We start from the raw sequence: 22511 nt of genomic DNA, 5'->3' as shown, positions 1-22511 counted from the left end.
CGAGAGTGAAAACAAATCCAGCGCCTGGGCTACACCGTCAGTATTTCTGAACACACCCCGGCTGAATATACGAACAAATTAAAATTTAAACAGAGAGGGACAACTATATATCGACGTAAGAATAGGTTTTGTATGATGGTATAGGTATGGCTTAGGTAAAAGTATGAAAATCGAATGATGTTTTGCAGTTAATTGAAAACCGTTCAATTTTTTTATGCTGACTTAGATAATAATTTTTATACCAAAATATACTCATCTCCCTCTTACTCCCTCTGACGAGTTAAATGGAAAATGTATTTTCTTTTGACATTTTTGCACGTCATTCTATCGAAGAAGTTTGTCCAACCTAAGTGGTGAAAATTTAAATATTTTTTTTTTTGAAATAAAGAAAAGAAAACCACCACCATATAATAAGTAGTGACTTTTTTTAAATTCAAAGTGCTTAAATCGCCAAATTGAAAGCAAACAAAATTGGAATTTTTTTATATAAAATTGTGGTGTGTATTAATGTTATTTTTATTTTTTTTTGTGAATATTTTTTTTTATTTGCGTGTCCTTTTTTTTTTGGACATTATAGGAGACTCTACGTACTTTAGTCGTTTGACTCACGTTTAAACGTAAAACAGAAAAATTAAAATAACAATTAAGTGGTGAGTTTGGAAATTTTTATTTTTTTTGTTCATACAAAAATATTAAGATATTAAAATTACTAGGTTGATTTTCGGCGGTCCAAGATATCCATCTTAGAACTGGACCGCCGCACGTTTTTTTATAAAAAAAATTTTGTGGATTCTTTTATTGAATAATCCTTACTGCCTGAACTGTGGTCAATTTCGGTTAATCGTTTTGGATCTGGGCGAGCGAAAGCCACATAAAGGACGTGGTTTGAGGTTCCAATCTAAGAGGTCGGAGCTCTTACGCAGCCATCCGAGTCGCATGTCCACCGGAGCACCTCGTCCTTATAGAGTCCCAGCTGGCTGCAACGTTAATCCCCAAGAAAAGATCCTGAAACAAAGAAAAACGAAATTAGTAAAAGAAACCAGGTCACAGTGAGTTTTTTTAAACAAATAAGAATTTTTAAAGAAGGATTATTTTGGAAAATTCCACAAATCAACCCGTATCAAATTAACAGATCGAGAAGGAGATTTTTTGTGTTTGTGTTTGTCCTATAAATTATATAAAATTTTGTAAATCGAGGCGGAAGTTTGAAGTTACATTACCTTAGTTTTTTTGTTAATTTAGTTTTCTTATTTTGTCTATAAAGTGTTTGGAAAAATTCTCGAGTGTCGACGGGGTTCCTCTAAATAGTTTTTTTAATTGCATTTTTCTAGCTACCTTTACAGAGCTCTCTAGGGGTAGGCTGAATTTTTGTTTTTTTTTTGTATTTCGTTAAGTTGTTAGTGTTGTCGTAGGGCCCTAAAAGCTGGTCCAAGTTTTTTTTGATACATTTTTTTGACATTTTTGAGAAGAGTTTCAATTCACTGTCATAAATTGATAATATAACTTTTTGTATGTTTATATCTTTTGTTAAATTTTCTTTTTTTGATTAATTTCTTGTTTAAATTTAAATACTTAAATTATAATGAAACCTAATTTTAACTTTAAAGAATTAATGTCGAATTTAAGATCATTTTGCCTTCTAAATTATTCAGTCACCTAAATAAACTTCAAGTCGCCTAAAAAAGTTGAAATGATTTTGTTTCTTTGTTCCGATAGTGTGAACATGTGTGTTTGAAGACAATTTTCAGGGGTGCCACGGTAGCGGAGTTTCAGTGAAGATGATATGATCTGAAACCGATCATCCACCATCTTGGGGGAATCCAAACATGGCCGCGGATTTCCATGGTTGGGAGGGAATAGGCCACACTGCACCAACATCTGCAGTGCCCTTGAGATGATGATAGTCCGTCTGCTGTCATATCTTTCAAAAACGGTTTTTTTCGATTTTTGTTCTCGGCCTGATCTATGTTTTTGTTTGCAGGTGAGGTTAAGTTTCGGGGGCAAGATCCCCCCCATCCGGCGAGTTTATGCCGTGCATCGCAAGCAGGCCACGTCCGGAACTTAACATTCCTTCCGTTCCTTTCCAAACACTTCCTTTTCTAATTTCCTACCTCATCCTATTTCCTACCTTACCGACCTACCTAAACCTCCTCTGCTCCTCTTGCATCGCAACAATTTTTTGAGGATATCTCAAAAACCAGACGTGATACGGAAAAATAGAGTTCGAATTCGGTTTTAGCTACCCAAAAACTATATGAAAAACTTAGACGAAACCCCAGATAAGAAATTTAGTTTTTTTGGTTTTGACATTTTTTTGAGGATATCTCAGAAACCTGACGTGATAGGGCAAAATTGACTTCGAATCTGGATTCAGCGATCCAAGAACTATATGATTTACATATTCGCACATCCAGATCATAGAAAAAAAATTTTTGTTTTCGTGACATTTTTTTAGAATATCTTGAAAACCTGACGTGATGGGGCAAAACGGACTCCGGATTTGGTTTCAGCGACCCAAAAACTATATGAAAAACTTAGTCGCAACCCCAGGTCAGAACTTTTATTTTTTTTTGTGTGGGTGTGTTATCAAAAGAAAATTCGAAAAAAGAGTCAAGCCTCTTGAGGCTTCATGTAATAGCTGACTTTGACAGTTCCTTTACCATTTTACCAGGTTTTCACTTTTAGACGTTTACATTTTTGCATAAAAGGCACTAATATTTTATCGCCGCATGGCAAAGCGTTTTCAGGGAAAACTAACAAAAACGTCTTTTTTGTTCCTTATCTCCGATAACTTAAAAAGTGAAAAAAAAGGAAATTTACAAAATTAAATTTTTTTTATTTCTTTCTAGCGCTATTTGTTTTTGTTTATTAAAGCAAAAAATAAACTTTCTGCATCATTATTTTTGGTTTTAAGTTAAGAAAAACTGTCAAAAAATGAATTTGAAAATTTTGTAAAAAAGAGTTAAGGTATAACTACAACGGCCACTTTTTGCAAAAAGTCAAAAAGTGAACATTTTCAAACTCATTTTGTGAGTTTTTTAAATCACAAAATTAAAAATATTGATGCAGAAAGCTTATTTTTTGGTTTAAAAAACAATTTTTGTAGTTTTTTCTAAAAAAAAAATAGCGGTAGAAAGAAATAAAAATTTTTTACTTTTGTAAATTTCCCACTTTTTCACTTTTTAGCCCATTGTAGTTATGCCTTTAACAAATTGTTTTTATACAAAAAAATATGGTTTCCGCATTTTTTGTTAATTTTCTACCACGAAAAAACATACAAAAATGCGTTTGAAAATTTTCACTTTTGTACTTTTTCACTTTTTGAGCCAATGCAGTTAAAAGCCACTTTATGCAAAAAGTCAATAAGTCAACATTTTCAAACTCATTTTGTGATACTTTTTTCGACCAAAAAATTAAAAATAATGATACAGAAAGCTTATTTTTTGGTTTGAAAAACAATTTTTGTAGTTTTTTCCAAAAACAAATGGACTTTGAAAAGAAATATTTTTTTTTTTACTTTTGTAAATTTCCCACTTTTTCACTTTTTAGGTCATTGTAGTTAAGCCTCAAGGCTTTAAAAGTATAACTACAACGGCAACTTTTTGCAAAAAGTCAAAAAGTGATAGATTTCAAACTCATTTTATGACAGTTTTTACGACGACAAAATAAAAAATAATGATGCAAGAAGCTTATTTTTTGGTTTCAAAAAAAATGTTTGGTAGTTTTTTCCAAAAATTTAAAAAAAAAACAAATATTGCTAGAAAGAAATAAAAAAAATTTAATTTTGTAAATTTCCCACTTCTTCACTTTTTAGGTCTTTGTAGTTATGGCTTTAACATAAAAAAAACGTTGTTGTGCGACGCAGTTGTCGTGGTAATGCCTTAAGAATTGATTTGTTTGATTAAAAAATGTCGCTTCTCACCACATAGTACCACGGATTACCTTTTTACTACTGTATATTATGAAGATCTACACCTGAACGCACCTTTAATAAATGTGAACATATCGCTGCCTCAAAACTATAATGTTCTATGTTTCAAAAAAATGTTTCGAGAAAATCGACTACAAAGTTTGGAGTATCAGAATTTCACCCTTTATGTATGTATTTTTGCATGAAAATAGAAAATTAACTACCGTAGCTGGATAATCTATCAATTCAAATGCTAAAATTTCTTTTTTGATGCTGGAAATCTGTTTAATTAACGTTTTTCTGTTTTGACATAGAACATTTATTTCATTTAGTTGCATTTCGAGTTGATTTTTTTGTTCTATGTTCGACATACAACATTATAGTAATGAGTATGGTATATGAAAATAACCAACTTACAGTCAAGACAAACAATATTTTTGGAGTAATTATATTGCTTTTTAAGCTTTTTGTTGTTTTTTTTTATTAAAAACCATAAATTTAATGAAGTGCATCATGCCCAAGCAAGTTCAAAGATTTCAAATTAGTATTTACCAAGAAATTAGCAAAAAAATATAATTACACAGCAATTATTTAAATAAACATTCAAGTGAACCTTACTTACAAACTATTGATGATTACTGTCAGTAACTTTTTCAAAAAAGCCATAATCGACTTGCCGCATGACCTTTCAATATTGCTTTAAAGGATTTTATTTTGGAGTCCGGCAGCTAATTTTTAAATGTAAAATGTTCTATGTAACTTAAAAGTAGTCATTTTTGTATGGGGTTGAAATGAGGCAAATTGTTCTATGTCAACTAAGAACTTTATAGTACTGAGTATAAGCCATTATATCCGAAAATTGAATATTTGTTTTGGCCATAAATATTGTATTAAGCCAAAACTAAAATTTTTGTGGACACAGTCTTGTAGCCATTGAAAAGACGAAAATTTTGATATAAAAAAGTAATTTTTTTCCATTTCTTCGACATAGAACATTATAGTTTTGAGGCAGCGATATCTTTAATCATTATTAAGTGTCTGAACGCATTCATTAAAATTTTCCTGGAAGATTTGACATTTCTCAAACGTCAAGCTGAAAGTTTTCTTCGTATTGTTAACTTGAGAACACCAACTTCAAATAAAGAGTAAATTCTAATTGAATATCGTTTTTTTATTGCGGAAAAATATAAAACAAATAAAGGCTTGGCCACACTGGAGGGTATGCGGTAGCGGTACGGGTAGCGGTGAGGGTACTTGTATGAACAAAATTCCAAACTGACACATCAACGTTCAGGTGTGGAATTTTTTTAGTACAAATATCGTTACCGCTATACCGCATACCCTCAGGTGTGGCCAAGCCTTAAAAAAAAACAATTTGCGATCAAAATATATTTTTTCCTGGCATAGTTATTGTGAAAAAGTCAAATTACTGTGACTTTTCTTCCCGTGATTGTCTTCAGGATATTTTGTCTCTGTAAAACGACAGCATACGGCCAAAATAATTAACTTTCTACTTCATCTTCACTCAGATCTTAATAATATCTGCAATTTCCTATTGATTTTGATTTAATTGTTTTTATATTACCGAAGAAAATAAAAAAAATTATTGATCAAAGGAATCTCTGGTATTATTTTGCAGAAGTTGTTTTGATTTCAGATTGACGTACGTGTAAAAATTGTTGTCAAAGGACACACACACAATCGCAAAAAGAACTCGGTCTGTTTTCATGTTCCTACAAGCTAAATGAAAAAAAAAAATGAAGTGTGAATGACAAATTTGAGTGAAGTTGGTGGGGTTGAATGATTGACGGATGGAATTTGAACGAATGGAACATGAAACAGGTTGAATTGAATTGAAATGTAAGGTGCAAACACAATGCCCTTAAGGATATTACACTTTGCATTTTCTTTTTCGATACTTTTTTTACGTAGTTGAGCGTAGTTAAAACGTAGTTCAACAATATCTAAATCAGGTTTAAAATATATCAAAAAGTAGGTATATTATATATTCCTGTGTAAAAAGTGTAGTTAATCGTAAGAAAACAACAACAAATACTATAAAAAATAAAGAAACTATTTTGGTATTATTGTGTTCAAAATTGTTGCAAATAAAAAAAAAATAAAGAAATTGGCACTCGAATTTCGAGGGCTGGGTCGGCTAGTATTAATAAAACTAATCTGATTAAAATACTAAAAACCAGTGTACCCCCAGGGGGGGGTTTCCCCCTGGGAATTTTAAAAACAAATTTTAGTTACATTCTCTTTTAAAGAGAACATTTATTCTGTTTTTCAACTCTGATCACTCTTGTTTTCATAAAGTGTCTCTATTTTTTTAAATTTCTATGCCATCATTTTAATCTGTTTTTTTTTAGATATTTTTCCTATCTGGTTGTTATGCTGTTTATGATAGCATCTGTAGGGGATTTGCAGGAAATAAACCCGCACTGGTCATCGACTGCCGTATTACTCATACATATTTTTTTAACTTTGATGTTTCAATGTTGGCATGCCGCAGTTCCTGAAAAGCCTGGGCCCCTGTTCTGTAACGTTTATCCCTGGCGATAAGATATTTGAATGACTTTGAAGTCCATTTTATCATATCAAAATAAAAAAATTTCATTCAAAATCATTATTTCTTAAGCCTGGTACGCTGCTCGCGCTAAATTTTAGGTCCCATACAAATTATCGAAAATTTTTAGCCTAGATAAAATGGATCCCATAAAAATTATCGATAATGTAATGTTTTATTCCGGGTTCACAATAAAACTTATTTAATTTCCACTTATATTTTCGTTCAAATAAGAACACACTTTATTTCAACTCAATTTACTTTTATTATTCGCTCAAACAAACACACTTTTAAATCACTTTATTTACTACTAACAATTCGCAACACTTTATTTCACTTTGTACTGTACTCTTTCACTTTCAAGATTAAACTGTCTCCGGTCGGTGTTTACGCTGCCCTTTTATACCGGAATTTCGAGATTCGAGAATGTCTTCGAAGGTTCTCGTCTTTGCTTCTCGAAACTTCCTTTCCAAGAGGGGGCGCTTCAGACTTCCAGTCTAGTTGGATATTTTGGGATGTGTTCAGAGGGTAGGTAGTTTCTTGATTATTCACATTTCTACCTTTGCAGTAGTAGGTAGTGTGTTCAGACTTTTATCTTAAAAGTAGTTCAGTAATTCATCGTTACAATAACTTGTATGGGAATTTTATCTCAGCTAAAATTTAGCGCGAGCAGCGTACCAGGCTTTAACTCATAAAGTTTGAATTCGAAAGAAATTTTGTTTTGATTATGGAAGAAAATGAATTTTAAAGACAATCAAAACTGTTTATCGTCAGTGATAAAGTTACAGAACGGGGTACTGGCTTGCACCAGCAGCCTGATCACATAAGGTAGAGTTGCCTGTTTTCGGCCGTCTCCAGTTTCCGTCCACGTTTCGAAAAATCGTTATAACTAGTGATTGCGAAGAGGTTTATTCCAAATTTTCGCTCGTATACTGTTCTTACAAATAAGAGAACAGCATAAGAGCAAAAATTTGGAATAAACCCTATAGAATCCCTAGTTATAACGATTTTCCGAAAGGTGGCCGGAAACTGGAGACGGCCGAAAATAGGCAACTCTACCCTATTTCATCAAGTTCGCCAGACATGTTTTCCATATTGTCTGTTTTATGCTGATGCTTTTTTTATCTTTGCTTCTTCTTGCAACGTTTGTAGTCCTCTTCGGGCTGGACATTTTCAGAGGCATTTTGAAAAGGTGTGAAAGTGTTTTTTTTTTTCTAGATAATACTGCTTTGACTTATTTGCTCCTTCACTATGTTTCTTTATGAAGTTAAAAACAATTACTTCGCTTTCAGTTACCCAATTCTTTGCACCTAACCACTAGGTATGCCAGTTTTCATAGTGTTTGTTGCAGTTCTCGGTATGTCCATTCAGATCTCCACCCAATCCACCCTTAGACAAAACATCCTCCTTTGGAAGATTTATAATGAGGTTTATTCAGTCACATTCAATTTTGGGAGCATATGAGAACTGACAATTTTCCGAACCTTTTCTGGCATCACCAGTTTTAGAGACATCAAACGGTCACGAATCTTCGAAATAGCCTAAATGTTTCCAAGTAACTTTTCCGCAGAGATACCACCAATTCCGCTCCGACCTTGGTCTGTCCCGTAGAGAAACATCTTGTATGCCTTTGTCTTAACGTCCAAAGAAACGGAGTATGTTTCAAGTTGTTCGCCATTTTATTTCTTGGACGCATTGCATAGCAGTATATTGTGCGTAGCATGGTAGTGACTGACTAGTGCCGCTTGTTAGCAAGTAACTTCCATAATATTCGAAATTTTAGAGAAAAGGAGAATGCCAAAAAAATAAACCCAAAACCGATACGAATAAGACCTACCTACATGGCTTGAAAGGACATTATTAGATAACAAATATGAAATTTTTTTAAAATAACAATCCCCGGAACTGGCTATAACGGTTCTTATTTTCAAACTATAAAGTGTTTTTTTCAGCCAAAACTTTTTAGGGAGATCCGATTGTGTTTGTATTAGCTTCATGAGATGCAGCATTGAAAAATAAGATCATGTTCCATAAGCTAAGGTTGGTTTTCAAATGACGATTTAAGCTAGTTCTTGGTCAAATGCACATGATAGATAAAGGACCCACATAGAATTATAACGATTGAAAAAATAAACACTTCTTAGAAAGAACATTTTTAAAACTTTATAGAAGTAAAGATGCTTTAAAGGGAGTATGCCTGAGCCAATAAATAAGGAATAGCTGTGTTCAAACTTTCTTTTTTTCCAAATAGTTCGTAGGGTTTTTTTTAACTACTAGGAAGGGTTGCAAATACGAGGTGATCGAATGCCTAATCAATGGAGGGAAAGTTACCTTCTTCCAATATACAAAGGGAAGGGTGATACTCGAAGCTGTGATAATTACCGTTCGATTAAGCTGATGTCACACACCATGAAGATCGTTGAGCGAGTCTTGGGTAGCCGACTGCGAAAAAAAATAAGGCTATCTGATGACCAGTGCGGGTTTGTTGCGGGTAAATCAACCACAGATGCAATCCAGAGTATCAGAATCATTATGGAAAAACATCGAGATTCCTTGGAAGATTTGCATGTGGTATTGGTTGATTTTGAAAAAGCATTCGATCGACAACCACGAGATCTGATATGGGTGGCCCTCAGACAACAAGGAGTTCCGGAAACCTATGTGCGGATAATTATGGACATGTATGATGGAGCAGTTACTAAAGTAAGATGTGCAGCTGGAGTCACCGAAGAATTCGAAATCACAGTAGGTGTACACCAGGGAAGCGTCTTGAGTCCTCTGCTCTTTATTACCGTTCTTGATTACCTGCTTGAAGGCAAAGTGACGGACCCAAAAGTGCATCAGTTATTCTTTGCTGACGATGGAGCCATCATAAGTGAAGACCCGATATCCCTGCAACGAGCACTTGATGTATGGGTGGATGTTCTAGAAGGTAATGGGTACCGCATAAGCGCGAGAAAGACAGAATACCTATGCTGCCCATTTTCTGATCCACACAGGCCTATTCCTGACATTTATTTGAATGGTGTAGTGCTTCCCAAGTGTGAAAAGTTTAAATATCTGGGGTCTATGATAAATAACGAAGGTACTTGTGATGACGATATCAATCATCGCGTAAGCGTAGGGTGGATGAAGTGGCGGGAAAATTCTGCTATCTTCTGTGATCGAAAAATGCCCCCTAAGCTGAAAGGAAGGCTCTACACCGCAGTTGTGCGTCCAGCACTCACATACGGTTCACAATGTTGGACAATGTACAAAAAGTATGAGAGTAAGTTAACGGCAGCTGAGATGAAGATGCTTCGTATGACAGCAGGAGTAACAAAGCTTGATAGAATTAGAAGTACGAAGATCCGAGGAAGCCTTCATGTTAAAAACACCATCTCCCAAAAAATTGAACACGACCGACTCAGTTGGTATTGCCATGTTCAAAGGAGAGATCCTGAGAACCCCGTCAAAAAAGCAATATCATACAACGTTCCAACACGAAATAAAAAGAAAGGTAGGCCTAAAAACTCCTGGTACAAGCAAATGCAAAAACACCAGCATTCGGTTGGCCTTAGAAATGGAACAATACAAAACCGGGAGGCTTGCCGCCGATTTCTGAGGTCAACCCGGTGAACCCCACAAGCGGATCACTAGTGTGAAGCAGTAACGTGGGATAGTTATGATCCCCTCGACATCGAGATCATAACAGCGCCGAGAAAAAGGAAGAAGAAGAAGAAGGAAGGGTTGCAAATACATTTTAATGTGCCACCCCAACAAACTAAACCCTTTGTATATGAATTTTGAATTAATATACAATGCTTAACCATAATCGAGTTAAGATTGAAGAAGACAGTAGTAAACTATTTCGAAGAGTCTTCGACAGCAAAGATTTCTTAAGTGAAACATAATGTAACGATGAATTACCGAACAACTTTTAAGATAAAAGTCTGAACACACTACCTACTACTGCAAAGGTAGAAATGTGAACGGACTTTTAATAATCAAGAAACTACCTACCCTCTGAACACATCCCAAAATATCCAACTAGACTGGAAGTATGAAGCGCCCCCTCCTGGAAAGGAAGTTTCGAGAAGCAAAGACGAGAACCTTCGAAGACATTCTCGAATCTCCAAATTCCGGTATAAAAGGGCAGCGTAAACACCGACCGGATACAGTTTATTCTTGAAAGTGAAAGAGTACATTACAAAGTGAAATAAAGTGTTGCGAATTGTTAGTAGTAAATAAAGTGATTTAAAAGTGTTTTTGTTTGAGCGAAAAATAAAAGTAAATTGAGTTGAAATAAAGTGTGTTTTTATTTGAACGGAAATATAAGTGGAAATTAAATAAGTGTTATTGCGAACCCGGAATAAAACGTTACAATAACATAGGTAGTTGAGAGTAAATACTTCTTAAGGGGTAATAACACCTTGTAAACCATGAAATCGAGCGTCGTATTCATCAGCGTATAAAACAAAGAAGAAATATTATTTTCTTTTGGTGTTTGTTTAGTTTAATTAAGTATATTAATAGGTAACAGAATAGGCTAATGTTAAATTGTTTAATGATGTGAAATTTTTTAAATGGCGGTGGAGTTCAGGATGATAGTAAAATCCTGTGCTCCCATCGGGCGACCAACTAACTCCTACAGTTTTTAACCGATTGGGCTGAAATTTTGTGTGAAGCTTAAAAATACTATTCTCTATTTCTTTAAGGCATGCCTTATGCCTGGGCTTTCCAGTTTATTTTATTGTCAATTACACTGTGCAACACTCAAAATATACGCGAACGGAGACCTATCACGTTTTTATAGAGCTAGTCGCACTGATTACGAAACGGTATTTAAAAAGTCCTAACACCCCCAAAATCTGGAGTTAGGGGCAAAAAACCCATTGAAAAAATTCTAGCTTCACCAAATTTGTACCCATTTTTTTTTTATAGTTTCTGATAGAAGATAAGTATACCTTTTCAAAAAAGTATAAAACATGTGATTCAGTTAAACCACCTAGAATTTATAAGCTGTCAAAGTTCAAAAATTCTATTTTTTTTTTTAAATTTTAAATCTAATTTTTAAATCAATATATTTCAACCAATTGTTTTTGAAATAATCGATTTCAAAGTTAAAAATAGACGAAAAAATTAAAAAAAACTCATTAATTACTATTTTTGCACAGACTGTGAATTTTAATAAAAAAATTGACTCTTGTAGAAAACTGCCTCAATTGATTCCTTATCGAATAGTGAGAACTATATGTTTTTTTGCCTTCTAGGTTTTGAGAAAATTGAAAAATAATTTTATCAGATTTTTTCTTTTTTTAATTTATTTTTTTTTATTTGTTTTTTATTTTAATGTAATCCAAGATATCTAAACTCAGATACTTGATCAATAAACAAACAATTTGGAGCACATCCTACATTTAAGTCATTGTAATCAATAAGAAAACTGGTAGAACAGCTAAAAGTAGAGTTTTTACAATTCTATTGTGCAGAATTAAAAAACGAGGGGTATTATTGAAACCAGGTAAATTAAAAAACATAACTTTAGTTTTAGCAGAGTCAAATGCAGGGGATCCGAAAAAAAAACAGTTAAGTTTGGATGCAGTAGTGAAGAGGGGTTAGCCCTGAGTATAAATCTCAGTTTGCGTGTTAATTGGTCTTGTGGGGCGTCCGCCATTTTGAAAAACGCATTTGTCTCAATATCTCGAGAACGACTGGTCGGACAGAAAATTTGCAAGGAATTTTTAGATTGGAAATATAATTATTTTTCTTTCTCTAGCACATATTTTTCTCTAGGAGTCATACTTTCAGAGTTACAGTACCGCTCATAGTGCATTTTTTGATATTTTTAATACAACCCTTAGAGATAAGTGGGAAATAACTGAAAATGAGATATATATCACCCCCTCCCCCTGTAAAAAAAGTGCATTGTATATGTATATAGTCCCATAGCCCCTCTTTCCGTGTGACTATTTAAATATAATACTTCGATTGACTATTAAAATAATCACAAATAACTATTTTTAACTATTTAAAATAGTTATCCCGATTTTAACTATGAAAATAGTTAAAAATAGTTAAAACTGCACTTTTTTATATTTTTTCTTGTTGTGCCAGTTTTCCCGTATTTGTGCTGCTGTGCTCTGATATGTTATTGTTTTTTTTTTCCTTAGAAATTTAGCAGAACACGTAAACTATTTTTACGCATAAGATTTCAAACAGAAACAAAAATAAAATCGAATACAAACTATTTTATGCTCATCGGAGCTTGTAATATAAATAATTGTAACAAGTTTATCTTTGCGCAAAGGGATGATGTTTAAAGGAGGTTTAATGGTCCTTGCTATTGACATCAAGTTCAAAGTTATTTTGGTTTGTCTTTGCTTTCACTTGTTTTAATTGAAATTTGAAACTCTTAATGAAGAACGGTACTTTGTTATTATAATTTCATTCTCAAGAAGAGTTCCTATAATTATGCAACTTTAACTTGGGTGGAAAGTAATGGCCAAGGACTTTCCGCTGTGGGTAGTTTTTTTTATTATTTTCATTACCTAACACTGCATCTTTGATTAATTTGAAATTGTTTTTTTTTTTTTTAGAGTTTTGACAGCATTTCTTTTTGATCTTCGATTTGTAAAAGTTCCACTTATGCAAATAAGTTTACTGAAAATGTTTTTTACTTTTTGCATGTTCATAAATACTGACAAACGTACAGTACACGAACAACGTCCTTATTATATCGTTGTTCTCTCTGTTACGAAATGGTTTCATTTTGACCTTTCTACACTACAGGCGATTTTAAGAGATTTATTAAATTACCATAATTTAAGACTAAGCTAATTGGATTTTCAATAATTGAGATTCTCTATAATAGCCTTATGAAGATGGGGTATATTTTGAATTTGATGAAATGGTATACCTAGTCATTAAGTTTAAAGGAGATCTTTTCTGATTGTAATGGCGTTAAGTTACCCAGTAAAAGTCAATCGGGATGCAGTAAATTTGGCTTATCAAAAAATATTGACAGCTTATAGATAATAAAGTAAACGTTTTTGAAATATGATAGGTGCCTTTATAATTAATTATTTAATTCAAAAATAATGATAAGGGTTCGCCCTTTCGTTGTAGAAATTTGACCATATAGGAAGGTAGCTACTTCATTCGATTCTGACTTTCAAATGAAATACAAATTAAACATGTGAAAACTTAAAGAAAGTAGATTCAAAACCAAGAACTGAGGAACCATAAAATAAAATAGAAAAAAACCCACGCAACAGAATCAAGATTGATTTTGTAATTGATGGTAATATATTTAGAATTCAAAAACTAATCTATTCAAAGCTCTTTAAAAAGAAAGCAAAATCCAGTAAACTTAATTCAAGCAATTGAAAAGCAAAGTCCCTTAATCCTTCTTCTCTTGTTAGACACCAAAATAAATCCTCTCATAACGTTTTGTTTCTTTTCTTAGCGTTCGTGTTAAAACAATAAAGATTAGCACTTTTGTATATATGTATATATAAAAAAGCACTTGCCTTGCTTATTATAAGCATTTTGATTTTTAATATTTTGCGATCTAACTTCAACTTTGGAAACATTTATACTTTTTTGAAACCTGCAATACTGGGACAAGTTTTTAAAATAATAAACCAGTGTCACACCGTACAAAATTTTTTGCGGTGTTGCTCTCAAATAAAAGTTAGAAATAGATTTTTTATAAAACTTGAAACTGTAAGTTAATTTGCAGCGAAATGGCGTATGGAATAAAAAAAATTTTGATAAATGAATGGTTCCTAATTAGGTATTTAGCAATGTTTTCGTAAAAGAATTTATGAAAACAAAAATCAATAATGGGCGCAGGAAGCAAAATACTGTAGCCAAGTAGGAATTTTTCGAAATTTCACAAATATTGCATTAAATCGAAAACCGGAGGGATTTGGGATGAACAAGTTACCAAATTCTGAGAGCCCTTAAGTTCCCCAATCAGCATATTTCGCTTGATCCATTACTTTTGGGACACCCTGTATACACTGAGGGAAAAAATAAATTGAAGTTGAAACGTCGTTGTTTCAAAGTTGAACTACTTTGATTTATGTGACTTTAAGATGCGAAACCATCAAAAATTAACCTATTTTCCACGTTGATTTTAAAATGTTCATCCTCAACGCAAAATCATTCCGAATTATAGTTAAATCAAGGTGGTTTTCATTGATTTCACGTTGTTTTATGGTGGCTTTTCCCTCAGTGTATGGCTTGAAAGACCATCAATCGTAAATAACAAATGAAGAATTGAGAATGAAAGGCGTTAAATGTGAAAATGACAACTTAAATTTTGGTATTATTGCCTTTCATCTAGTGTCTTTATCCTTAGTTTATAAGTTAGCTAAATCTCTCTCATTTTTCATATAAAAAATTATTAAATAAAAACTTCAAACGACGATTACCTACAACTCGAGGCTCGAAATTTTCCACTTAACTTCTTCTCATCGCCAACGCTTCAAATATTTAATTTTATTCCTATCAAACCATCTCAGGAAGTTGCAATGACAAGTGTTTTTTCATGCAAAACTCTGTATTTACAGGGAAGTTAGATTGTCTTGATTTTAGTTCCATGAGATTCAGCATCGACATTATAGCTACCCTACGATGATTTCCCACAACCTAAGATTATTTTTTAAGTGCTACAGTTTGCTTGTTTTTATACAAAACTAGCTAACCCCCACCCGCTTCGCTGAGTGCACTTTTGAAAAAAAAACCTGTTTGAAAATAATTTAAAAAAAAATAACTTCTTTATTGTAGTGAACATTAACCAATTTATTGTAATGCTTTTTGATAAAGGTACAACATTTCTTGCATAACGAAAAAGTTAAAGTTATATGCGGTGGTTCCGCTGCTCTTGAGTCTTGAAACAGCATTTTCAGGTGTAAAATATACATTCTCCAAATGCACTGTTAAATGAACAACTTCTCGTTACTGCTTATGTAGCGTCCCATTTGATATATATTTGCATATCGTCGGTGAAACCAGAAAAGTGTGTAACTCCAAATTTTCTGAAAATTAGATTCGAATGCCATCTGTTAGAAAAACCTGATATCTACCGTTCCTTTAAGTTGGGAATCCCCTTAAAGTTCATAGTTTTTATTTTATTAGCAAATTAGAAAATGAAAACTCATACAAATGCCTTCAAAACAATGTTGTTTTTTTGCTCTCCTATAAAATTTGCTAAAATGGAGTTACACACTTTTCTGGTTTCACCGACGATATATATTTGATAGACTTCACAGAATTACAATACTCGAATTTATGTGGGCTTTGAATGATTTGGATAATATCAGTGAATATGGCACAATCCACCGATTGCCAACTTCAATATTCACATTTTTCACTTTCACGATCATTGATTTTCCATTGTCTTCAGTGGAACGCCTACGATGTAAAGGGTATCCATCATTTCCAGTAGGGTAGAGTTGCTAGTAGCCGGCCCCTTAAGGATTTTGTCTCAAAGAATAAAGCACAGAAACGTCAAATATCAACATTTTCGAATAATTCTTGAAATAAAATGTACTTTATTTATTAATTTTTCGGTATGGTTAAAAAAAAAGTTAATAATATTTCCCAAAAATATTTTATTTAAGTTTTTGTCTAAAAAATCCGATTCTCCTAAATCCGGCCTTTGTTTCCTATTTTCGGCCATCCAGTGTCCTATTTCCGGCCACTGACTTTATTAGGCCAAGCTTAAATAAATTGAATGTTTTTTATTTAGTTTTTTTTTTTTTGTTTTAAGAATTAAGAAACATTTTTGATTGTTAATAAGTTATAACATTAAATAATTAAATAATGTATCTATTTTTTCCCATTCTTTAAACTTTTATCAATAAAAGGGGGCCGAATACAGGAAACTCTTGAATTTCAAAGCTTTTTTTGTGTTCTATCTCCGGCCCCTCTTAAAATTACAAAAATTCGCATCTTTTTTCTGTTTATAACCTATTTTATTTGAAGAATAATATATATTTAATAAGAAAAACAACATTTCAAAGCATTAGCTCGGCTCGGCAGTAAAATTACAAAAAACCATACCCGATTGGATCACTTCACATAAAGTTATTTTTTCTAAGAAAACTGAATATAGGTCGTTTCAAATCAAAAGTCCTGACTCAGAGTTTATTTTCTCCCTTCCAATAAAATTGAGAACAAATAAACAAAAAACTCAATTTTATTGGCTCATTGCGACAAATCAACTCAAAAATAACAACAAATCATGCTTGTTTGAATGAAAGAAATGCTAGAGAAAAAAATAAACAAACGAAAAATCCTGAATTTGTTTATTAATGATTTCTATGGTGACGACTCCAAAAAAATTGAAAAATAAAAATAAGATATTTACTGCCCAATTATACAAATGAAAAGATGTGAATAGAATTTTAAGTTATGAATTGCTATCATATAAACTGGACATTTCTGGTCCATCTTCACCTAGTCCTATAAAAATATCTTCGACAAAGTTATCCCAACTGCCTTCAAATAATAAATAATTAAATAATTGTATGTTTTTTTTGTATTGTATGCGGATATGGAGTGATGCAAGCTCGGGAGACTTGCCTCCGCTTTCTGAGGCCTACCCAGTGAATCTCACAGACGGATCAATTAATTAAAATAGGGATATCAAGAACTGTTCTTCATTATTTTATCGTAATTTTAGAAAAAGTTCAGCTGCCTCATAAATGCTTCCTTCCAGTAAGCGAATGAGTTTTTTTTATTTTTGCTCAATTTTCCATAGGACTTTAGATTTGAAACGACCTATAATAAGAATATTGTTATTTTAGGAGGGACATTTAAAAGAACAGCATAAGAGCAAAAATTTGGAATAAATCCTACAAAATCACTAGTTATAACGATTTTTCTGAAAGGTGGCCGGCTACTGGAGACGGCCGGAATTAGGCAACTCTACCCTAACTGTTTCTGATATCAAAGCACTTCGATAACGTTTCGAACATTTCCCACCAACCATACATACTTAGTCTAAGAGCCCACAGCAAATTTTGGGAGTGATAACCAAAATGTGAGTATGCAGATTTATAGCCTCATGCGTTCTAATAACGAAATCAAAAGTCTGGCTTTAAATCGCAGCCTTATATGGATTTCGGAAGATTAGATATCGCGAGTTCAGTTAATGTGAGTAGGCTAAATTAACACAAATTCACACTCTGAATACAAACACTGATGCTCTGACATTTTCCCTAAGCCTGAAGACACCAATCTTGACGATGCGATCAATAGAACTCAAGATATGAGCTGTTTAAGCGGCTCTGATGTTTTGGAGACTTTTCTGTTTAAATTTTTGTTTGTATATTATCTTCTGCAATTTTATTCACCAGCCAAATCCAAATGCGGGCAAGCGGTAAACCCACTCTATTGAGTACGAAGAAAAAATAATAAAAACAACAAAAATTATTTTTATTTTAAGTGGACCTCAACTCCAAAGCGTTTTGCCCAGGTACGACAGAGGGCTCATCAGTTAGATCTGTCAAAACTCACAGCATGAATATACTGTAAGGGTACGACAGATCTAACTGATAAGCCCACTGTCGTACCTGGGCGAAACACTTTGGAGTTGAGGTCACTTGAACTTTAAAATTGAATCCAGCATTGTACTTTCCCAAAACCTTTATGTTTAATGATAAAATCCATTAATGATTTTAACTTTATCTTAAACAAAACGGGCTATTATACCATTTCTACAGCCGGCGATTGTCCATTAGGCAACATAAGATATTTAATTTCTATCGAGTTGCATGTAAAAGTAATGAACGAATCCGGACTATGGTAACGACGAACATTTATGACACATCTTGAGTTTATTCATGCATAGGTATTACGTGGACTGCAAGTGTATGAAGAAGGCAAAATAGTTGGTTGGATTATATCATTAACATTACCATCCATATTAATGGCATCACGAAGATGAATTTAGGTACTCCTTAGATTTGAGCTTCTTTTGAATAAAAGGAATAAAATTGAATCGTTCTGTCTTTTTTGTGCATACATATCCACAGCATATTGATGAAAATATCACTGACACAACAAAATCTGATTAAGTTCATTTCTGCGAACCATTAAACTGTACGTAAACGTTGAAAATTATTTGTTTTACTAATAAATTATTTTGAAAGTCTGTCTAAATAAATTTGTTTAAAAATTAAGCTTACTTAAAATTTTTAAAAAGCGAGAGTGTTTCTTTACTCGTACAAATTGACAGCTATGTAAAGATGGGAGAAAAGGTATTATTTTTTTTACACAAACCATCTACATAATACCTAATACCTTTCAAACAAAAAAAATGTTACCAACATCGGACCAGCCAAACGCGAGTTTATCGGCCACACACACTTAACGAACTCTATTTTATATATAAGATGAACATGATGGATTAAGGATCCACAGCCATTAGGTGGATCTATTGATAACATAAAATAATTGCCATTTTGGATGACCCAATTAGATTTGGATGAACAAGATGGGAAACTCTTGCAGTCCCATGTGTGCTAATTCCAAAATAAAGTGCACTAAAAATGTATTTTCTTAAATAAGAAAAAATTGTTGCCATATGATAGATCTTCCTTAGCTTATACTAAAATTTCTGGTGTATGAATGTTTTTTCTGAATCCATCTTACCACAATATTCTATTAAAGTATGAGTTTTCAAGTACATTTTACTTACAGAAGGCAATATTTAAACCGTTTTGAACATAACTTTTACGTATTGTGGAAGAAAATTAAATCAATATAATAATTCATATACCGCGTATTATGGTATAGTTTTTTCCTACGTATCATCCTTATTTTGGAAAGTGCATTGTTAATGCACTTTATTTTGGAATTAGCTGACTGGACTCTGCAAGTATATCACATCTTAAGGACTTTGCACATGAGAGCGACCAACGAATGAACGAATGGACGAACAAACGAGATTTAACACATTTCTACGACTCAATTTCAAACAAAAAATGATTCAAATTATAAGAAACCAATTGATACTAATGTTAGAATACTAAAATTTGCATTTTGTTTGCTTAAATAAAAAAAATTTGTAAAAACAATTTGGTAGTTACGAATTGCAGTTTGGTTGCTACGAATTGTCAAACTCTATTCGCGTTCCACATACCATCCACACACACCTCAAAATTACTCTTGTTTTTGTTTTCTATTCTGGTCATGGCTGCGGAGAACATGGAGAAAAGGGTAATTACAAATTAAATAAAAACACAAATAATTTTTTAAATATCATGAATATTCATATGACTTAAAAATTTATAGGAATTTGACGAAAAACTAATTTTGGAAGTTGAAGCCAATCCAGCTTTGTACAACAAAAGCGAACGTTCCTACTCCGACCGCTACAAAAAGGAAGAAGGATGGCAAAATATTGCAATTGTTTTGAATGCAGATGGTAAAAAAATCAAATTCGTTTTTATTTATTTTTGCATTCAACAAATCTTACTTTCAATTCAGTGAAACTATGCAAGGAACGATGGAAAAATTTGCGAGACACATTTGCAAAGTACTATAAAAAAGAAAAATACAATCCTAGTGGCTCACAAGCACCAATTAAAATATCTTGGCCCTACTATAGGGTTGCCAGATATATTTTGACGAAACTAGTAATCGAGATGTAAAATCCCGGACTTTCCCGGACAAATAAGGACACAAAAAAGAGTACAAATCTAGGACAAAAGGAATGCATAGTTTTATAAAAACAAAAAAAAGCGGAACAATCTTTTCAAAATTTAACTAAAAATCACATTTTTAACCCTTGTTCCCGTAGCATTTTTTTCTTATTTTTTTCACAAAAAAAAAAAAATAAAAGTAAAAATTTTAGCTAATAAGCTAATATTACAAAAGTTGGAATGTAGGTACATAGTTACAGTAAAAAAATTTTTAAATTCCATTAAAATCCAGTTGCTCAAAATTTTAAACGATTAAGAGCCAATTTTTCAATCTTCTAATAAACAGTCAGTTAACTGTTCGACGAATAAAGTTATTAGGCTCATAAACAATCAGATAAAAACATTGAATTTTTCAATCAAGAATAATTTAATCTACAGAATAACAAAAAAAAATTGTCAAATTCAAAAATATTTAAAATTAAACGTCATTTTTATTCATGATTGTTTTTGTTTTCTTGTGTTCCACTGTATTTTTTTCAAAATTCTTTCAAAACAGCTTTGACAACAGACACAATATTTTTGTTGAGATTATTTCTTAGAATAATTTTTATTCGTCTCTGAAAGAAGCAGATAGTTTTATTCTAAGGAATAAGCTATATCTGCTTGTTGAAAAATTGATTTTTTCTCTATCCTTAGGAATAAGTACTAAATGACTGTTTAACTGACTATTGAAAAATTGGCGCTTAGTTAAATGCTAATAGAATTTTTAGTAAGTTACTTTTTATGTTAAGAAATGGTCTTTTTGACTTAGCAACTTACTTAAGCGGCCTTATATTTTTCTTAATCGTTTAAAATTTTGCACCTTGAGTCTTATGTCGTTTTCGATTGGTTTCACTCAAGGATTCACTCATTCTGAAATCGAATGGAACAGGTCAAATCGCTTGCACTCAATTCTGTTTTTTTTTTCTGTGTTTGTGTATTTTCTTTTAAATTTCAAATGTCAAATATTTATATTAATTTATTTTTCTTTCAAATGAAATGTTTTAAATTTTTTTTAAAATTGGTAATGTTCAAGAAATTAATAGTGAAATTGGTTTCCAAAATATTTTAAGCAAGTTTGAAAATTAATTAAAAAATTTATTTCGGAAAAAAATTAATATATTTCAAAAAATAAAAAAAATATTGATTGAGTGATTAATTTGACTTTTAAATATTCGTGTATTAGTGCTTCTCGAGTGAATTCCGGTTTTAAATCGGGAAGAGAATTTCTCTTCTGAGAAGCGTTCTGCCTGTCATATTCGTGCGAATAAAACGCTTTCAGAAGGCTTCTGAATGATTCCGGACGCTTCCGGAGAGCCAATCGAAAACGACATTACAATAAGGTACCTACTGTAATAAATAATAAAATTTAAATAAATTATTAAAATAAATTTTTGTTGGTCAGAGAATTCACTAACCAGTACCTCATACGCACATTTTTGAGTTTTGATTATATTGGAACAGAACACAAAAAAGAATTGAGCAGATAATAGACCAAAATAAAAACGCCTCGCTTTTAATGAACTCGATTCGCTTTTTGAATAAGGAATGAATTAAGAGTAGCATACAAAAAGTGAGATTTTTAAAGGCTTCAAAAGAGTACAATCCCGGACAATTGATAGAAACTATCCCGGACGTCCCCCACACAGCCAAAAAAGAGTACATGTCCGGGAAAACCCGGACGCATGGCAACCCTACCCTACTATGAGATAATGAAATTTCTGATCCCAAATGTGGAAGTGCCAAGGTAGGTAGTATCCAAGACTTTTTTCGTAACTGAATTATATTGTATTCAAGTTTGCGTTTTTCTTTGTATGTTTCTAGAACTTTCGGGAACATGGAGAAGGAGGGAGACACAAATAATGAAGTCTTCGCGACAGTTCCTACGGAGGAAGAAATAACAACACCCTCGAATAAGCGACCAAATAGTTCTCCCACTGCACAAAAGCCGACAAAAAAAAAATAAAAAAAAATCAGAATCAGACGCTGATAGATTTTTGGCGGCATTGAGTGGGATGAGTGAACCCGAGACCCAACCGTTGGAGAAGTTTTTTTTATCTCTTGCGCAACGCGCAAGTTCCTGGAGCCGAAAAAAACAATCCGATTTGGAAATGTTGACTCTGCAAGTTTTCCATCAAATCGAATTTTAGGATGAATAATCAATTTTAATAGTTTTACTTTTACTTCTTTGTTTTTGTTGTTTTTTTTTTTTTTTATTATTTCTATATTATTTATTATTAGGCTTTGTGAAGTGCCATAAGAAAATGTGTTTCTGTTGTAATCAACTGATCATATCAGAAATATTTCTAAATCAATTAATGTTTTTAAAAAAGATATTAGTCTGTTCCTCCAA

The 22511-nt window shown here is 32.5% G+C and overlaps 1 long non-coding RNA gene across 2 annotated transcripts; it reads left to right on the top strand.

Annotated features, from left to right (window-relative positions):
- Positions 1-204: 204 nt before the first annotated feature.
- LOC129920311 (uncharacterized) lies at positions 205-22302 on the top strand. 2 transcript variants are annotated; one of them, XR_008773238.1, is made up of 7 exons: positions 205-497; positions 578-650; positions 714-1049; positions 19561-19694; positions 19770-19902; positions 19965-21905; positions 21983-22302. It is a non-coding gene; the product is annotated as an uncharacterized LOC129920311 (long non-coding RNA). The 2 variants fall into 2 exon arrangements; XR_008773237.1 differs by having other exon boundaries at positions 19770-21905.
- Positions 22303-22511: the final 209 nt, after the last annotated feature.

This window comes from Episyrphus balteatus, chromosome 4 (assembly GCF_945859705.1).
Source record: "Episyrphus balteatus chromosome 4, idEpiBalt1.1, whole genome shotgun sequence".
NCBI classification, from domain to species: domain Eukaryota; kingdom Metazoa; phylum Arthropoda; class Insecta; order Diptera; family Syrphidae; genus Episyrphus; species Episyrphus balteatus.
This window is presented reverse-complemented; position numbering and strand designations above follow the sequence as displayed.